This window comes from Aplidium turbinatum, chromosome 15, assembly GCF_918807975.1.
Source record: "Aplidium turbinatum chromosome 15, kaAplTurb1.1, whole genome shotgun sequence".
NCBI lineage: Eukaryota > Metazoa > Chordata > Ascidiacea > Aplousobranchia > Polyclinidae > Aplidium > Aplidium turbinatum.
In genome coordinates, this window is record NC_137486.1 from 5,132,334 (window position 1) to 5,150,064 (window position 17,731).

General features: G+C 40.8%; 1 long non-coding RNA gene and 2 other non-coding genes across 3 annotated transcripts; 2 read left to right on the top strand and 1 right to left on the bottom strand.

Moving 5' to 3' along the window:
- Window positions 1–4,735: 4,735 nt before the first annotated feature.
- LOC145784714 (uncharacterized) lies at window positions 4,736–6,686 on the top strand. Its single transcript, XR_014291032.1, has 2 exons — window positions 4,736–4,899; window positions 6,524–6,686. It is a non-coding gene; the product is annotated as an uncharacterized LOC145784714 (long non-coding RNA).
- A 6,063-nt stretch (window positions 6,687–12,749) lies between these two features.
- Window positions 12,750–12,958, top strand: LOC145784936 (small nucleolar RNA U3). Its single transcript, XR_014291097.1, has one exon. It is a non-coding gene; the product is annotated as a small nucleolar RNA U3 (small nucleolar RNA).
- A 3,447-nt stretch (window positions 12,959–16,405) lies between these two features.
- LOC145784937 (small nucleolar RNA U3) lies at window positions 16,406–16,614 on the bottom strand. Its single transcript, XR_014291098.1, has one exon. It is a non-coding gene; the product is annotated as a small nucleolar RNA U3 (small nucleolar RNA).
- Window positions 16,615–17,731: the final 1,117 nt, after the last annotated feature.

The window sequence follows — 17,731 nt, forward strand, 5'->3', positions numbered from 1 at the left end:
CAATCTGTAAGTGGACCTGTACAATCCACATGTTTTCCAGCTGTTTCAGGAGGTCTCGGGGCCGCGGCTAAGGGTCTTCCGAAGGCTGTAGAGCCAAGGTCTGCAAATTACAACCGAACTCCTCCCCCAGAGCGTACAGGTCACGGGGCCGCCATTAGCAGTAATGCTTTGTCCCCTTCAAAGTTTTCTGCGCCGCTAGTTTCTGATCGCCCAGCTACACGTAATTTGGGTGGTTGTGAGAGGCGTATCGTGTCTCCTGATTTTAACGTGTTTGAGGATCGTGATCAGGCTGTGCATGTGACTGAGCCCACTCAGCCCCTTAAGGGATATAGCTTGTCTTCTCCCGCTAAATCGAGTTCTCAACAGCAGGATTGCTTTTTTGAATACCAAAATAGTAGGACGTTCTTCGATAAGGCGGCCTTGATTGGTTACGATGGTAATAATATGCCATTTGTCTTCTTTAAAAATCGTGTTATGGCCTTGATGGCAGCTTCGCCCTTTAAGGGAACTCGTTTGACTTTGTTGCAAGCAGCTTGTGTTAGAACAGCTGCACAAACGATTGCTAATTTGGTTTCTGACACTCCTGGCTTGTCAGAGGAAGACAGGATAGAAATGTCGTTAGCTCGCTTGTCCCAACGTTTTGGGGTTCGTGGAGGTCTTTTCGCAGAACCAGAAATTAGAAAGTATCGCTATGGTAGCAAATTGACTTCTATCTCTTCCAGTGATTTGAAAGAGTTTAAAGATGAATTGTCGCAGTGTTTGCTTTACGCGAAAGCTTATGGTCAGCGTGATAAATTAGAAGGACGTTTTGTTTTGGATTTGGCTAAGCGACTCCCGTTTGACGCTAAGCAGCGTTATCTTGACTTTTTAGGTGATCAGTATGGTAGCACTGAGGAACCTACCTTTCAGAGTTTGTTTGATTTTGTAGTACGGGAGGAAACGCGCAAGTCGACTGATTTTAGCATTATGCTAATGGGCGATTCTGGTGAGTCGCAGCATTTAAAAAGTTTGGCAAAGGAAAATTGCCTTCATGTCCGGTTAGGCAGACGTCCGTAAAACCCCATGATGATGTGATGTCAGGGAGTTCGCAGTACTCGACTGTTGTTGGCGCACCGCGCGGTGGTGAAGCCAGACGTAAAAACCTACCGGCATGTTTTTGTTGTTCGTCACGTGGTCAAGTTGAATATCATTTTTTGTCTAATTGTAAAGAATTTTTGCGCTTGACACCTAAAGGTCGGAGAGATGTCATTGTGAAAGCTGGAAAATGCTTGAACTGTTTGCGCCAGCATATGGTTAAGGACTGTAATCATGCAAACAACTGTCGTCAGTGTGGGCCTAACAACGATATGAAACACTATTTTCTTCTGCATGATTTTTATGTGACGTCACGTGATTCTCTGGATTCGGTCGGTAAAGATGATGCTGGTGCCAGAGTTCCTGTGCGTAATGTTAAGATTGGAAATGTTAAAGCAGCCTTTAACCGCGTTACTGCTGCTCGTGTTTTGACTCCAATGACTGGCAAATCGAAGTTGGTGTATTGTCAGCATGATCCTGGTTCGCAGTTGACCTTTGTTTCGAGTGACTTGGTGTGCGAACTTGGTCTTAAACCGTATGATAAAGCGTCGTTTAAAATAGATACTCTGGCTGGTCAGAAACCTACTTGTGCTGACCTTGTTAAACTCAACATCCAGTCGTTAGAGACTGATGAACTGTTTTGTGATATAACCTCGGTGGTTAACCCAGCTTGGGCTGACGATGTTAAAACTTTACCTCATAAACAAGATTTAAGTGGTTTCCGTCATTTTCATGACGTGAATATGTTTCATTTGAATGATTGTAGTACTGTAGATGTACTGATTGGCAATGACAACGCTTATTTGATGTGGGCAAAAGAAGAACGTGTTGGTGAAAATCGCAGTGAACCGCATGCTTTACTCACTCCTCTCGGTTGGTTGGCTTGTGGTGGTAAGTCACCCTTAGTTGAAAGCGTTGCTAAAGTGTGCATAGTGCAGACGTCTTCAGAGTCGGATGTCATCTCTGGCTTTCAGCGTAAAATTGAGTCTCGCGATATGGAAATAGCAGACCTGAATAAAGTCATTCAGGATTTGACTTTGCAAAATGAAACCTGTGAATTGTCTCGCAATGACATTTTGGCTAGAGAACTTGTCGAACCGAATATTGAGTTGAAAGATGGTCGATTTGAGATACCTGTTCCGTTGAAGGAAGATATTGATTTACCTAACAATTTTGTGTTGGCGTCAGATAGAGCTGCTGCTTTAAGGAAGAAGGCTTTAAAACAATCTGAATTTCGAGGAACTTGTGTAAATGATGTAATGTCTTCTTGCCCTGACTTGTCCGACTTGTTAAACCCTCTGGCAGATGTCTTGGCTAGATTTCGGCTTGAAAGATTTGGTTTCATGGCTGATGTGACCAAATACTTTTTTCACATTTTGGACTCTTCAATTCGTAAGCCCAATTTTATTGAACTGCTTACGTACACAGGCAGTGCCGTTCGGATCGTGAACGAACGCCCTTTGGTACCTTTGAGTGACGACCCTAGGGATTTTACTGTCATCACCCCTGCCTCACTTTTGACCCCATACTTAGACCCATACTGTGCTGTTGGGCAACCACATGATCGTGACCAATTAAGAAGGGATTATCGGTTCAATTTGTCACTTTCTCAGCAGTTTTGGAATAAATGGATCGATTTTTACTTGCCAGGTCTTCAGGGCCGGAAAAAATGGCTAAAAATGGCCGAGAATTTGGAGCCTGGTCAACTTGTAGTGGTAGGTTCTCTCCAAGACATTGGTAAACGTGGGAAGTATCAACTTGGGAGGGTGCATGAGGTAGTTCCACAAATTAGGAAAGGGAAGCCTGTGGTTCGTAGAGCCAAAGTTGCCGTCTGCAACTATGATGAGAGTACGGGGAAAGTGAAAGTAGACTACGTGTTGAGGGATATTTCGTGCCTCGCCCCCGTAAAGAACACCTAAGTGTTAGGGTTTGAGCCTGGTTTTGTCTGCGGTGGCCGACCTTTGTCTGAGCCCGGAACAGTCGGTTATTAGCGCAACCATTGTATATAGCGTCATTTAGCGTGTACCTATGGTACCAATTTCATGTATCGTCGTGTTTATTCTTATTGCTGTTCATTCTTTGCATGCCCTTTGTATTTGCGTATTAACTTAAACGTGAGTGATTCAAAAAATTTGTGTATCGTGTGTTTTATTCATTGGCTCACGATTGTCCTTCAATTCTTTTTTAGTTATGCCATGTTAGACTGTCATAACTAGGGGCCGCTATGTTACGGCCAATCTCTGTACAAATCAAACGTCATATAAAAACCGTTCAAGTCTACTGAATATTACGTCATGGAAATTCCTAAAGCATGTGCCAAAATTGCACCATCGTTCATAAGACCTGTTTGGACCTGTTTGGGCCTGTTTAAACAGGAAATATTACATCAGCTTAAACACCTGTTGGAATGACTTCATAATTGTCTTTCATTTATTGCGTCACAGTTACTTTCTACGTGAATTTGAGATATTGATATCTATTCTGGTCATTCGTAAAATGATTGTTTGAAAGTTGGCCGCACATTTAACTGTTGGCTTAGTGCTTGCTAGCTGGACAAAAGTTCCGTCTTTTATCCAATTAATCTGTATTGTAGTGACAGTTTTTTTAGAGGTGTAGGCGTTACACCTATTTTCGATAGCCTCGGGCTAATTTTACTGGAATACACTGTTTGAATAGACGTTTCGAAAGTGTGTTTATTTTTGGGTCATTGCATGCAGACGAACGGATTTGGGAATCTTACGTTACAATTTTCCCACGAAGAGATTATGGTTTACCGCTGTGACCATGTTCTTCAATTCGAAATGGGATATGCCAAAAGACTTGACTTGACACCCTGTGCATGTCCATCAATCTTTCCTTCTCCACCAGAAACTAGCCTAATTTACAACAAGGCCATTAACCTAGTGCAGGGGTTCCCAACATGTGGGTCACAACCCCAACTGGGGTCACCTGACAATTTGCCTGGGGTCACCTGAGGCCTTCTGAAAAGTTTAGAATTTCATTAGTTTAGAAACTTTGTCACAAGAATTCCAAGATACAATGAAAAGCGTTGTAAGTGTCGTGAATTTTGTAAAAGCTAGTGCTTTAAACAGCCTCCTATTTTCAAAAGTTTGCAGTGAATTGGATACATCCAGTAATGTTCTATTATTTCACACTAGTGTGAGATGGTTGTCCAGAGGCAAAGTTTGGAAATGTGTTTTTGATCTTCGTGATGAATTAAAAACATTTTTTAATCAAAAATCTAAACCACAGTTTGAAGCACTTTTCGGCGACAAAAACCAACCTCACAAAATTGCTTGGTGTCAAACTCGTATGTTTACTTTGTCATTCTGTACTTGTTTGCGCCTGCAACAAAAAATAAAATTGAATGAATTGAATTCACTTTAGGCCTATAACATCGTTAAAAACAGAGTGAAATGGTTCACCAGGCATTTGATAATTAAAGTAACTTGCGTTCTTCTAGGCTACTAGGTTACCAAAAGAACGCAACTTAGTATGGTAGCCTATAGTCACCAGAAGAACGCAAGTTACTTTAATTATAACATCATTATTGTATGCGTGGTTTATATAGTTGTCAATTTTTAGATGCTTTAGGTTACTATAAATTTTTGTGTCATATTGGAGATTTTCTGCCTCTTGGTTCCCAATACGAAGAGGAAGATAGTACGGTGGCTGAAGTGAAAGTAATGATGAAGAAGAAAGTATGCTAGAACCTGAACCCTATCGTTTTGAGCCTGAGTACACAGAGGCAGAGATCAATCAGCTTTACCTTGCTGATGTGACTGACGTTTCTCAGCAGGAGGATCGAGTGGGGAACACTGATTGGTAAGCAAATTTAGATATTTGACAACATATACTGCATTTGTTTAGCTTTACTTAACATAAAATAATTAAATCACCGACCGTAGCGGGATAAGTGCTCACTGCTCAGCTTTGCATTGTATTTCCTTATGGGTTTGTAAGGCCTTGAACCTACAACACGTTCAAAACAACTTTACAAATGCAACTGAAATTATAAGAAAATGAAATCTTAACGCTCTTAAGTTTACCTTGCCTAATACTAGTTATGTTGCAAAGTTGAATTTTCCCGTCCCGGTAGCCTATGCAATGAATTATTACTAGGGAAATTATTTTTTGGCCTACAAATTGAAACTATTGACATTAAAATTTGTTTTGACAAATTTTCACGTATGAAGAACTCAAGCAGTTAAATTACGCATCATTGTACATAATGCTGTACAACACAGCTGCCGCAAAACGACCTATCAAAAATTTTACACATTTTGAGGTGTGTTGAGCACCACACCATATTAATCTAATTACTTCACCTAATGGCTTATGATTCACAATAAGTAGACAATGGGCCATTTACACCAGTATAAAATAAGCTAAAAAGGCAAATGTAATCCCATACTTGATTCAACTTCAAGTGTTGGGTATGAGAAGATAGGTACGGTACTCATTGTACTAAGCCTTTGGCACTAAGAAAGTAGGGTGACCAGTTCCTTTCTCTCAGCCGCCTTTCCTGCAGCAATTATGCCCACCCAATTTATTACACCCTAGCTAGAGGTGAGCGATGTTCTCAACAACCAGCTGAAGTTGGAAGTCGAACCAGGTTTGGTTGGTTTTGAATCTTTATCCTCGGACTAACAAAGCCTTGATAGGTTATTCCTGGTAGTTTCGCATCAGGGATATCTAAAGAAGGGGATACGAAGGCTTTTATTACGTCTGACAATAGAAGGGCTTTTGTTTATCGTAAGTAATCTGTGTTTATCGTAAAATGACAATTGGCACCGATAGTAGTTTAATAAATCTTGTTATGATAGCTTGCATTGCGCTATTAGAATCAGGCCTGGATATTCACAGCATGCTCATGGTTGCTTGTTAATTCAACTACCCATATACTTGCTTTACATCTAGCCTACTGCAAAGGCTTTGTTAAAAAAAACAGCTTACTGGTAACTTTTCAACTGTCTTTGTAAACAAGTATTCTTTAAATATGCTCTACGTAACATTTACTAACTGTCTTTTGTAGCTTATTGTACCAGCTGCACTACAAAACTTTCTTTAATTTTAAGAAGAACCACATGCTTAAAGCACTACAAACTACCGCCCTGGTAGTGTCATGAGAATAAGGCAATCGCTGCGAGCCTTCATATCCCCTTCTCTAGATATCCCTGTTTCGCATACATGTAGATTGTAGAGGGTCTGCTACAATTCGGTGAGTCCAATTCTTATCCGTTACACCATCCCTTTGCGCCAAAGTAGGCTACAAGGTGTAAAATGAAAAAAATTCACTCACAGTGCAACCTCTACGACACCACAACAATGCAGTTTGTAAACAATTTTGACAATTTTTGATCTAACGTTACAATTTTGATAAAATTTTGACTTTTTTTGACAAGTAAAAAAGTAATCACCCTAATTATTACCAATTTTATATCAACAGGTGTTCATGTCACTGTGTGGCAATGGTTGAGCAACATCAAGCTTTGTACTACTGTGAGATAGATACAGCACAGATGAAAGACATGCTAGATGGACAATTGGACATGCATGATTACATTTACTCTGCTTGTTTGTTAATATATGGCGCTGTTGAAACAAAATAAATTGACTTGACTTGCTATCGCCTTATTTGTTTCCAAGTTATCGATTCCGTTCAGTAAAAATAAAGTAAAAAATAAGTTTATTAGGTTAATTTAAAATGGCCTTAGTAATATGTAAGTCTGCACCGAGTGAAAAATGCACTAAACTATGAAAAGCAATTCAATGTTCTGTTAAATCTACATAAAATCGCTCATTTTGTTGGTCCAAGAAATGTAGCCTATGTGATCAGACGAGCGTGAATTTACACAGTAGAGTTGGTTGATTGTGTAAAATCATGTGTATGCCATTTCTTTGAATGCAGTATTTGAACTAGACAAAACATTATTTAATTCTCCAAGTATAAAAACTACCGCTTGTAATCATAGAAACTCTGGTTAATGAGAGAATACATACAGTTAAATCGCCCGCAGTAAGAAATATTGCTCGATCAGCTTTTATGACGTAGGCTGTACAGTCGCACGCTTCGCTGCTCACGCAAATTCCCGTTTTGACAGCTCTGACAAAACCACGCGCGCAATGGGGCAAAATTTTATTGAAAATCGTTTTATGGTAGCATGTTAAACACAAAGAACATGCAAAGTCGCCAAGTCAGGTTTTTCCTTTACTATCCCTTTAAGTTTACAGTTTTGTTGAGAAAGTACGGTCATCACAAACGTCAATAAAATTTGACCTACACAATAAGGATGGCCGCAAAAATGCAGATTATAAGCGAAAAACTCCTTGGGATAGTTTAGTTGAAATCATAGGAACGCATCATGTTATTGAATAAAATGCTTGATGAGCACTGAGCAGCCTCCAGAGTCCGGCCCTCTGCAAGTTCTTGAGTGTGGTTGTCTGTGAATTGTTTTATTCACTAGGTGCCGCTGAACAAAGAACTGTCCTTAAAATTCATTTTCAATTGATTTATTGATTGATTGAATCTTCATCCTCGGACTGGGAAAGCTTCTTGCAGAGCTTAATCCTGGCATTATCGCATACTTGTAGAGGCTTTAAATCACTGACGCAAGCCCGGTCATCGTGATTGACAGAGTGAAGTTTCCGATTGTTTAGGCCTACCATATTTTCATCACCCAAAAAGAGGACATGTTTAGCTAGCAAGTAAAATGCCAGTAGATTTTTACGTTTAAACAATTTTTACATCTTAGATGATTATAGGCCTATGTAGCAAAAGTGACAAATAAAAAACATAGCCTACCGGTAACATATTTATTTGTCAGATTCAGTCAAGGAACATTTTGCTGTTCATTTGATTTTCTATACAGAAAACATGCGTTTTACATTTGCATTTTGAGCGATAGCTTATTGCATATGAAGAATTGCTCGATTTTTAACAATTCATTAAAAGAATCTCTAGTTCTGCAATATTTGAACTATTTTGTCCATTTTCTAATGTGCCATCATTGTAACAAAGCTAATGCAAGCTAGCTGTCAGGTTTAAGACGCCTTTGCACTAGCTTTGGTATAGATCGAACAGTTTAACATCATCAGTGCCAACATTTTTCTCTGACAGATACTTCCACACACCGCTGAAAAGCGTTATCCTATTCTTTGGTGTAAGACAGCACAAGCAATAGGCCTAAGCATTCAATCAAAGGATGTGAACTCGGAAAGGAAGAGCTCAACACCTACTCTTCTGGGCCACATCAAAACGGGCTTTTGCCTGAGAATAGGTTTCTTTTATGCCCGGTTTTCTTTCTCCATCCTATTATTATTATTATGACTGCTCATCCACACCAATATTGGAACTGGCAAATTCAGTCCACAACACTTTTCATTAGGCTGTTATTCATTACTACATGTGTGCTTCTCTCTGTTTTTGTTTTATTTTTTGCTATTTGTTTTTTGGGTTTTGTGGCCGGCTAACTACTGACATATAACCTACTATATGATTTTCCTTTCAGGCACGTTTTAAACCTTTCAAGGTTTTTCCACCTTTTCCGTTCATTAACGTGCTGGTAGGTCTACATCGATTTTTGTAGGCTAGTTAGTATCTTTTTCGTCCCGGACGCGTTAATGACAAAAATTAAATGAATGATTGATTGAAATAGGCAACACAAGAGTCGAACAATAGAACTACATCTGGTATGGTCATCGAATAACACTGCCTTCGTTTGCCACAGAAATAAATGTATCCACCACATCCATAGAAAGCAATGTATTGTCAACCTCGAAGTCAATAAACACTGTTCTTAAACAAGGATAGCCTACTTCTGCCACAGCTCACAGAAAACATACTTTTCCTTTTTGGTATCGTTGCTTAGCTTTAGCCTATTTAGCTTTCGCCAAGGTCACATAAAACCTTGTTGAAAATGATAGCAATGCAAAAAAGAGGACATTTAAGCATTTTCAAGTGTCCTCGGAGGACAATTCATTTTTTATGAAAAAAGAGGACAAATCCTCCTAAAAGAGGACATATGGTAGCTCTACGATTGTTGAAGTCTTATCGCCGGGGAATTATTCCATCCATTAGATGCGTGCGTTGCTCAAGCGCACACCCCGAGAGTCGAACCACCACCGCTTGACTTTGCAGTTTCTTCGTTCCAGAAGTCACGCGCTAACCAACTGAGGGGCGAACTATGGAGTTTTTTTTGAAAGATTTTAAAAATAAAAAATCTCAGTTGTGACATCACAACATTTTTTTTTGCGCAACGCTCAGAGTTCAAGATGGATACCACTACACCTTGCATGTTTACAATCTGAGCGTTGCGCGAAAAGAAAAGAAAAAAAATGTTGTGATGTCACAACTGAGATTTTTCATTTTTAAAATCTTCAAGATGGATACCACTACACCTTGCAGGTTTACAATCTTCCATCTAAAATAGATTTATTACGTGACTCATCATTAATGCGTCCGCTCCGGGACCCGTCCACACACCCAAACGCTCAGGCACACCATACTTACATAGAAAATACCTACCATGGAGGCGAGAGACTTATTCTGACCGAAGGGACCCACCGCGGTAGATGGTAATCTGTGAGTGTAAAAAATGATGGTTAGCCTATTGGCTGCCTCCAGTTTATCGGCTTGTCTCAACTTTCCTCTTGCTGATGTTGAGGTAGACTTGGAGATGGCGAGTCAAAATCGAGAACTAGCACGTTTTGGTAGAGAATTGATTTTAATTTAATTTTAGTTGGTTTGTGTGTATGCTTCTTTTTGATGCATGCTTGAAGAGGGACACCGGCCTGTAAAAAAGGGCCACTGCAGACTGACATCTCATTTGGCGAAGATGCCAGAGAGGGGAGGCCAGAGGAAGGGTAGCTTTTGTTAACCCCAGAGTCTTCTTTTAATAGGAAGCCGCAACTCTGTCGTCCCAGAGCGAGTAAGACGACGGAGAGGGACGGTTAAAGATTTCCCGCTGCAACCACTCTTCCTGCATCAGGCCGTTTCATATGAGTGAGAGGGACGGGTTAAAGATGGGTTGTTACGTCCTTGGCTGTCTAGACTTTTTCAAAGATGTTCTACTACCGTGCTGGAGCTAGGGAGACCCACCGCTGCAATCAGTCGTCCTTACCATCAAGGACGGCTGAGAAGGCCGATTAGAGAGAAAGAGTTTCGACTGGTTCTTCTTTCTTCTGACCGTAGAAAGAGGTTTATAAGAAAAGTAAATGTCAGATGACAAAGGAATGTTATGTTTTCGTGTTATCGGTAGCCTATGTCTTGCGCTGTTGGAAAACAAAATAGGATTGATGTGCCTCAATTTGTAACTCAAATTGTTTGTTTGTTTTTCATATCTTCATCCTGCATTGCGGGAAAGCGGACTTGAGCGCTATGCATCGGTGTACGCCTTCCGACGTACACCTGACCCACGCTGCAGCCGACAGCAATGTCTGTTTCTGGTAGTCTACTCTACTTGTGAGTTATGACTTAAATTTGGTACTACCCATTACTCGAAATCGATCACTGGGTAGAAGCAACTATCGTAAAGTTTCTTGCCCAGAGAAACAACAGCAAGTGCGGGTGGCTGGAGTCGAACATGCAGGCTCTCGACTGCGAGCCCAACGCGCTAACCACTCGGCCACTGCTGCCAAATTAAACATGGTCCATTCGTGCCAGATTTCTGTAGCGATATGCAAAGTCCGGGGTCACCTGACATCAAAGTGCCAACCAAAAGAAGACAAACCCAGGCCAATCCACCTCGAGAACGGACGTACAAGACGACCAGAAAACGGGCACCTGCGAGGAGATCAAAGCGCTCTCTGGACAGAAGCATAACGAACGCTTCTGCCAAAAGTCGGAGACCGCTTTCTTTGCAAGGAACCCACAAGCCAAGTTTCGCGTTTCCTCGCTTAAAATGAGGAAAGAGTAGCTACGACTCAGAGTCGTCGCCCACCAGACAACAGATCACCTGCTCTGTTTGCCAGTCATTAGGCTTCCACAAGCCTGATGGAGAAGCTGCACGACCAAAGTTCCAAAAAACAGGACAAAGAAGCGTAAGAACCCCACCACGAGCGATCATGGCTTTACCATCGTGGGCCGCGAAGAGAAACACAACCCCAAAACCAATGGCGGCTCGTGGTATTTATAACAGGGGATGCTGCAACCGGAGGTATACGTGAAAAAGCGAGCGCCAAAGGCGCGATGCCAAGCTGGGGGGGTCTGAAGGCATGCCCCCAATAAAATTTTACCGCATTTTAGTGGTATTTCGTGCATTCTGAGGCAATTTGAGCACTTATATTCTCGATGTTCAACAAGTTTAAATAGCTGTTTTAGCAATGTGAAAACACCGAAAACATAGCATTCTCGTTTGTACGTATAAAATAAGTAACTTACACCTGCATTTCTCCAAGCCCCTTCTATACCAAACAAAAGACAAGGAAAACAATAAAATGCATTCTTTTCGGCACAACCACATAACCACTAACATTCAAGATATACACTAGCTGTGAATTTTCTTGTATGCTTTTTGCCTCTACTGGAAGCCTCTTGAGTCAGTGCCAAATTAGATGTAGACTGTAGATTTTCTGTTTCTTTCTCTTCAACCTTTTCTTGCAACGTCAGTTGAGAAAAGTACATTAGTCTAACCATGCAACAGCATTAGTCTCAGCCACCTATTATCGTGCTTGAAAACGATGAAGTAGCCTATACTTGCAACAGTAGCCTACCTAGCCTGACCAGCAACTACAAAATTTTTAGTTCGAAATTGTGGGATTTTAAAGCAACCCCAGCCAAAATATGACGCAGCAATTCCTCTTTGTTCTTCTTTTACAAGATCGCAACTATAGAACTTGCAGTTCAGGGCTTTCAAATATAAAACTTAAAAACTCATAAAATGTTTTAAAATCCAGAAATTACTTCTGGTCAGTGGTATCCATCTTGAACTCTGAGCGTTGCGCGAAAAAAAAAATAAAAAATTCTGGTCAGTATAGGATCTATGGAGAAAGTGAGAAAAAACATGATATTGATAAAAAAAAAGCTGAAATGTGCAGGGGTGCTGCTGTTTTGTAGTTTCTATGGACGAGCCGCCACTGCCCAAAACCTCCGTGCAAAGCAGCCTTTCTTCAGCTGCTGAGAAGTTGGAAAACCTCCTTTCCAACACAGCCAAGACATCAACTCCAAACTAACCCTCGAACAAGCGGAGATCGGTTTCCCAACCAATATTTTCCATGGCTATGTCTCCAAAAGACCACGACGCATCCCACGCCTGCTCCAAGAATGCGCCGGTCTCAGTTGACAAGACCACCTGTCAACTGACTCGGAGTGCGTTACTTCGAGAAAGTCTCTGCGGGCTGGACTGTCCGGGACCTTTCTTAACATGGTACCGTATGTAATGGCCAGAAATAAAAAAAAAACTGAACTGAAAATAAAGTTAGCTTGAACAGACCACCGAACAAGAGGAAGTCATAATCTACTGTGAATTTTGTTTTAGCAAGAATCAAAGATTAAAAATAGCCGATTGTTTTGCTACAAAGATCCACCACAATAAGCACAAACCCAGATGTTTACATTTCCCTGTGAATTGGGATGGCATTGATCTGGCAACACTAAATAAAAATGCTCTAGTTATGCTACCACAAACCTTAGAACTATTTTGTAGCATGGTAATGTTTTTCGTGCCTTTGAAAACAAGATCATACTTTTAGGGATCATTTCTATAGTGTGCATCTTGACAACGTCACTCAAAATTGGCAAAATCTCAGCTACGATGACGAGACGAAGGGTTTCCCTCTGAGCATGAAGCTTGGTTGAATCTTTCTTCGGGAAGGGTTTAGTCCTTGATGAGTGTTCTTAGTCGACCTTGGTTGACCGGGAGGAGGGAAACTCGTTCTGAGTAGTTGCTCAGTGATTTTTAATTACTTGTACATAAAAATAATTGTCAAAATTAGCATCAAAATCACAAATGAAAGCAAAAGTCTGTTCAAAGTTTGACGTTGCTTGCTTTCAATTTTTATATGTTTATTTGAACCTAGCAAAACAGTAATGTGGGGTTGTGTGAGCGGTCACAAATTTGCATGAATAAACAATTAATACTACAAAAAGTAGTCAATACCAAGCAGAGCAAATTACTATTTATCAATTACTTTCTAAGAGAAAGCAATAACTATATTTAGTGTATTTGCAAGAATACAATTGGACCTTAGATTTGTTTTTCGTGAATCAAGTCAAAGACGCAGTTAACTTATAGTAATCGCTTTCAATGAAGCACCTCAGCGCACGAACTTTTGGGTTGCAAGATTGTGAAATATCTTAGTTGATTGAAACACGGGCGTCGCTGCGGTTGAAGCTACGAGTCTGTGTTGCCGCTTTTCTTCTGGTGTGTCCAGTTTGTTAGGAAGGCATTGCGCACTGCTTTCAGCAAGCCGGGAAACTATACAGTTTGCAGACAAATACGAGATGATGAAATTGAAAGTTTCTCTGCGTTTATTTCATCCAGTCTACATGTTGAAAATAGTGTCAATGTAAGCAGGGAAGAGTAGGCTACAATTAGACCTTTGCCTATATTTATAACTGAATGCCACGCGGTCTGCTGACTCAGTTGGATTTTTGTCTTTTTACGTGAGAAATATTGTAAAACGCTGGACGCTCCCCGGACCACATCCTGGAGGAGCGTCGACCAGAATTCCTGGAGAAAATCAATTACTTCTACGACTACAAGCAATCGGATCTCAAATCAGATCCAGAACAACTCCAATAAGCGATGAAGAACCCTTCAAAACTTCTTTAAAGCAAAAAAAAAGTTGTAGAAGCAGCTCTATGCCAACTCTTGCCATAGTTGAACCCGCACATTGGCGCGACATCGTCTTGACCTAATCATCCTAATGGGACAACTGAGGCAAGGAAACTTTTTCTTGACTTCAGACGCCTCTGTGCTGGAGTTTGGCCATAAAGTGGGTGTCTTAAATCCATGTCCTGGCAAGATCTTTCCTTTCTGCTGGTCACGCTTCTTCTGATGTTGGGAGGGAGCAATTCCAGACAGAATGTGCAACGACATGATGTTGGTTGGTTTGAGACAACCTGTAATCAGACGGCAGCTTTGGTTCAATATAGGGTCAATTTTCTTGGCATGTGCTGAGCGTTTCCACACTAGGCAAGCATATTCTGCAACCGTGTGGCGTGCACCTTTACAATACTGCCTGCGTCTGAAGAGTCTGTGTCCGCTAGAGGTTGCCAAGGCTGGAACGTGGCTCGCGGAAGAATATTAAGCAAGACATTTTGACAACGGCGACTCAGCGGAAGGACGCGAAGGAAAACGATATGCACAAAAGAAGACAATAAAGAAAGAAATGATATTCGGAAAATGGCTACAAGGTTGAACCTGGACTACTGTGTATTATTTGGGACATTGATTCTATTGTTAATTAATATTACTGTGTGTGTTACCCTGTCTACCTTGGTTACTTTAAATTACATTAACTTCTACAATCAGTGGCGCAGCCAAGGGGGGGGGGGGTTTGGGGGTTACAACCCCCCTCCTTGGCGAACTGGCGAATTGGCGAACACGCAAATTGTAATCAGCGCATGCTGAGGTCTTCTCAGCATGCAGGGTTGCTTGGGTCAGCAAAGTTGCCAAATTTTGAAAACGAACTGTTGTTTCGAATATTGAAATTAAGAGAGCGAGTTCTGCTTTTAACCTTTTTTAATTTCTACGCATAAATTCGTTGTTTCTGAAAGATTTCTATTTTTATAAGAACTGTAAGGCATGCAGTGCAAGCCTTGCATGCATGGAGAATACGCCATTGTAGCCTACAAGTCCCTGTGTTGTGTTTGAGGTGCTTCCAGGACTGCTTGAATGTTCATTGTGACTTGCTCCATTCTGCGGTTTGGCAATCCACGTTACTGATTTGGACAAATCAGGGTTATTATTATGGGTGTGAGTTTGTTGGAGAGGATTTTACTTAAAAAATTGTAGTCTGTGTTGAGGAGAGAGATCGGTCTCCAGTTTTTGAACTTTTCTTTTTCACCTTTTTTAAAGATTAGCTTCACTTTTGCTTCTTGCATGGAGGGGGTCATTTTTTTTCTCAAATAGCAATTTGTAAGCATTTCCAAAATCTCGTGTTTCAGGAAGTGCCAGCACTTTTGGTAAAGCAGTCCGCCGAGACCATATCTGACCCAGGTGCAGAATGTTTGTTCAGAGAGTCAACGGCGGATTTTACTTGTTTTAAAGTTATCAACTGAACGGCTTGTTCAGTTGTGTCTTCGTTAATTTTATCCTCTCCCAGAATGTTCAGGTATTTGGCCTGTTCTTGAGAGTTGGTGTCATCTTCTATACCTCATAGGGAGTGATAGAAGCTGTGTACTTCTTTAAGTAGGCCTATGTCGTCCCCCTGGTGAGAGTTGTGTTGTTTGCATCATGTATCTTAGTGATAGAGCTGCTTCTACAACTTTTTTTTGCTTTTAAGAAGTTTTGAAGGGTTCTTCATCGCTTATTGGAGTTGTTCTGGATCTGATTTGAGATCCGATTGCTTGTAGTCGTAGAAGTAATTGATTTTCTCCAGGAATTCTGGTCGACGCTCCTCCAGGATGTGGTCCGGGGAGCGTCCAGCGTTTTACAATATTTCTCACGTAAAAAGACAAAAATCCAACTGAGTCAGCAGACCGCGTGGCATTCAGTTATAAATATAGGCAAAGGTCTAATTGTAGCCTACTCTTCCCTGCTTACATTGACACTATTTTCAACATGTAGACTGGATGAAATAAACGCAGAGAAACTTTCAATTTCACCATCTCGTATTTGTCTGCATTCTGTATAGTTTCCCGGCTTGCTGAAAGCAGTGCGCAATGCCTTCCTAACAAACTGGACACACCAGAAGAAAAGCGGCAACACAGACTCGTAGCTTCAACCGCAGCGACGCCCGTGTTTCAATAAACTAAGATATTTCACAATCTTGCAACCCAAAAGTTCGTGCGCTGAGGTGCTTCATTGAAAGCGATTACTATAAGTTAACTGCGTCTTTGACTTGATTCACGAAAAACAAATCTAAGGTCCAATTGTATTCTTGCAAATACACTAAATATAGTTATTGCTTTCTCTTAGAAAGTAATTGATAAATAGTAATTTGCTCTGCTTGGTATTGACTACTTTTTGTAGTATTAATTGTTTATTCATGCAAATTTGTGACCGCTCACACAACCCCACATTACTGTTTTGCTAGGTTCAAATAAACATATAAAAATTGAAAGCAAGCAACGTCAAACTTTGAACAGACTTTTGCTTTCATTTGTGATTTTGATGCTAATTTTGACAATTATTTTTATGTACAAGTAATTAAAAATCACTGAGCAACTACTCAGAACGAGTTTCCCTCCTCCCGGTCAACCAAGGTCGACTAAGAACACTCATCAAGGACTAAACCCTTCCCGAAGAAAGATTCAACCAAGCTTCATGCTCAGAGGGAAACCCTTCGTCTCGTCATCGTAGCTGAGATTTTGCCAATTTTGAGTGACGTTGTCAAGATGCACACTATAGAAATGATCCCTAAAAGTATGATCTTGTTTTCAAAGGCACGAAAAACATTACCATGCTACAAAATAGTTCTAAGGTTTGTGGTAGCATAACTAGAGCATTTTTATTTAGTGTTGCCAGATCAATGCCATCCCAATTCACAGGGAAATGTAAACATCTGGGTTTGTGCTTATTGTGGTGGATCTTTGTAGCAAAACAATCGGCTATTTTTAATCTTTGATTCTTGCTAAAACAAAATTCACAGTAGATTATGACTTCCTCATATCAGGCTATGAGCAACTGAGCATTCTATTTGAATAAGGTAAGTGCTCACGAGCCTTATTCACTGCGAACGATTATCTGCAACTTGGTGGCCTTGGAGACATTGCTGCCAAAAAGCGTTTAACAAGCAAGCCTTGCTTTCCTCGCTAGAGCGAGCGAGTGAAAGCGACACCGGCCTAACTTTTACCAGCCTTTTTAGATTTTTTTTAAAAGTTAGCTAGATAAATAAATAACTAGAAAGTTTAGAAAATAGCCTACGACAGCTAGATCAGTGGCCCCCTTGCTGGGAACCACTGATCTAGGCGAGTAGTTAGCTTTTTTTCCCTCCCTAGATTTTTTTTGAAGTTAGCCTTTTCCCCTTAAGGGAATTAGCTGATTGCCACGTAGATAGGTCAGGTGAGAATAGTCAGTTAGCTACAGCGAGTCTAGACAGTACGTGACCAGCTTTTAGGGTGTGGTCAAGACAGAATTTAGCTGAATTTTCCTTCAGAAGGAAGATTTGAAACCTTTAAAGCTTGAATTTCGGTAAGTCCTTTTGAATTTATTTCTTACTTACCTAAATAAACATCTCAAAACAATACTTACTTCATGATGGGCGATTCTAAGGCCAATGAGTTTAAGTATCAAAGAACCTTGGTTGTGCAAGCATCCAGCCAGACCTGGCTTGATGTAAGCACTTTCATCAGTTTCTTTATGCAAGATGGCTTCCTTGCAAAGTATGGAAAGGAGCTAAAAGCTGTGCGTGCCAAAAGCCTGTGGCAGCACATTTTCACCGTTACATTCTCAGCTTCTGAGAATGAAACCAAATCCGTGCTGATGGAACAGCTGGCGCTAGACCATCAGTCACCCGTGACCTATACACACAAGGAAGTAGGTTACGTGAT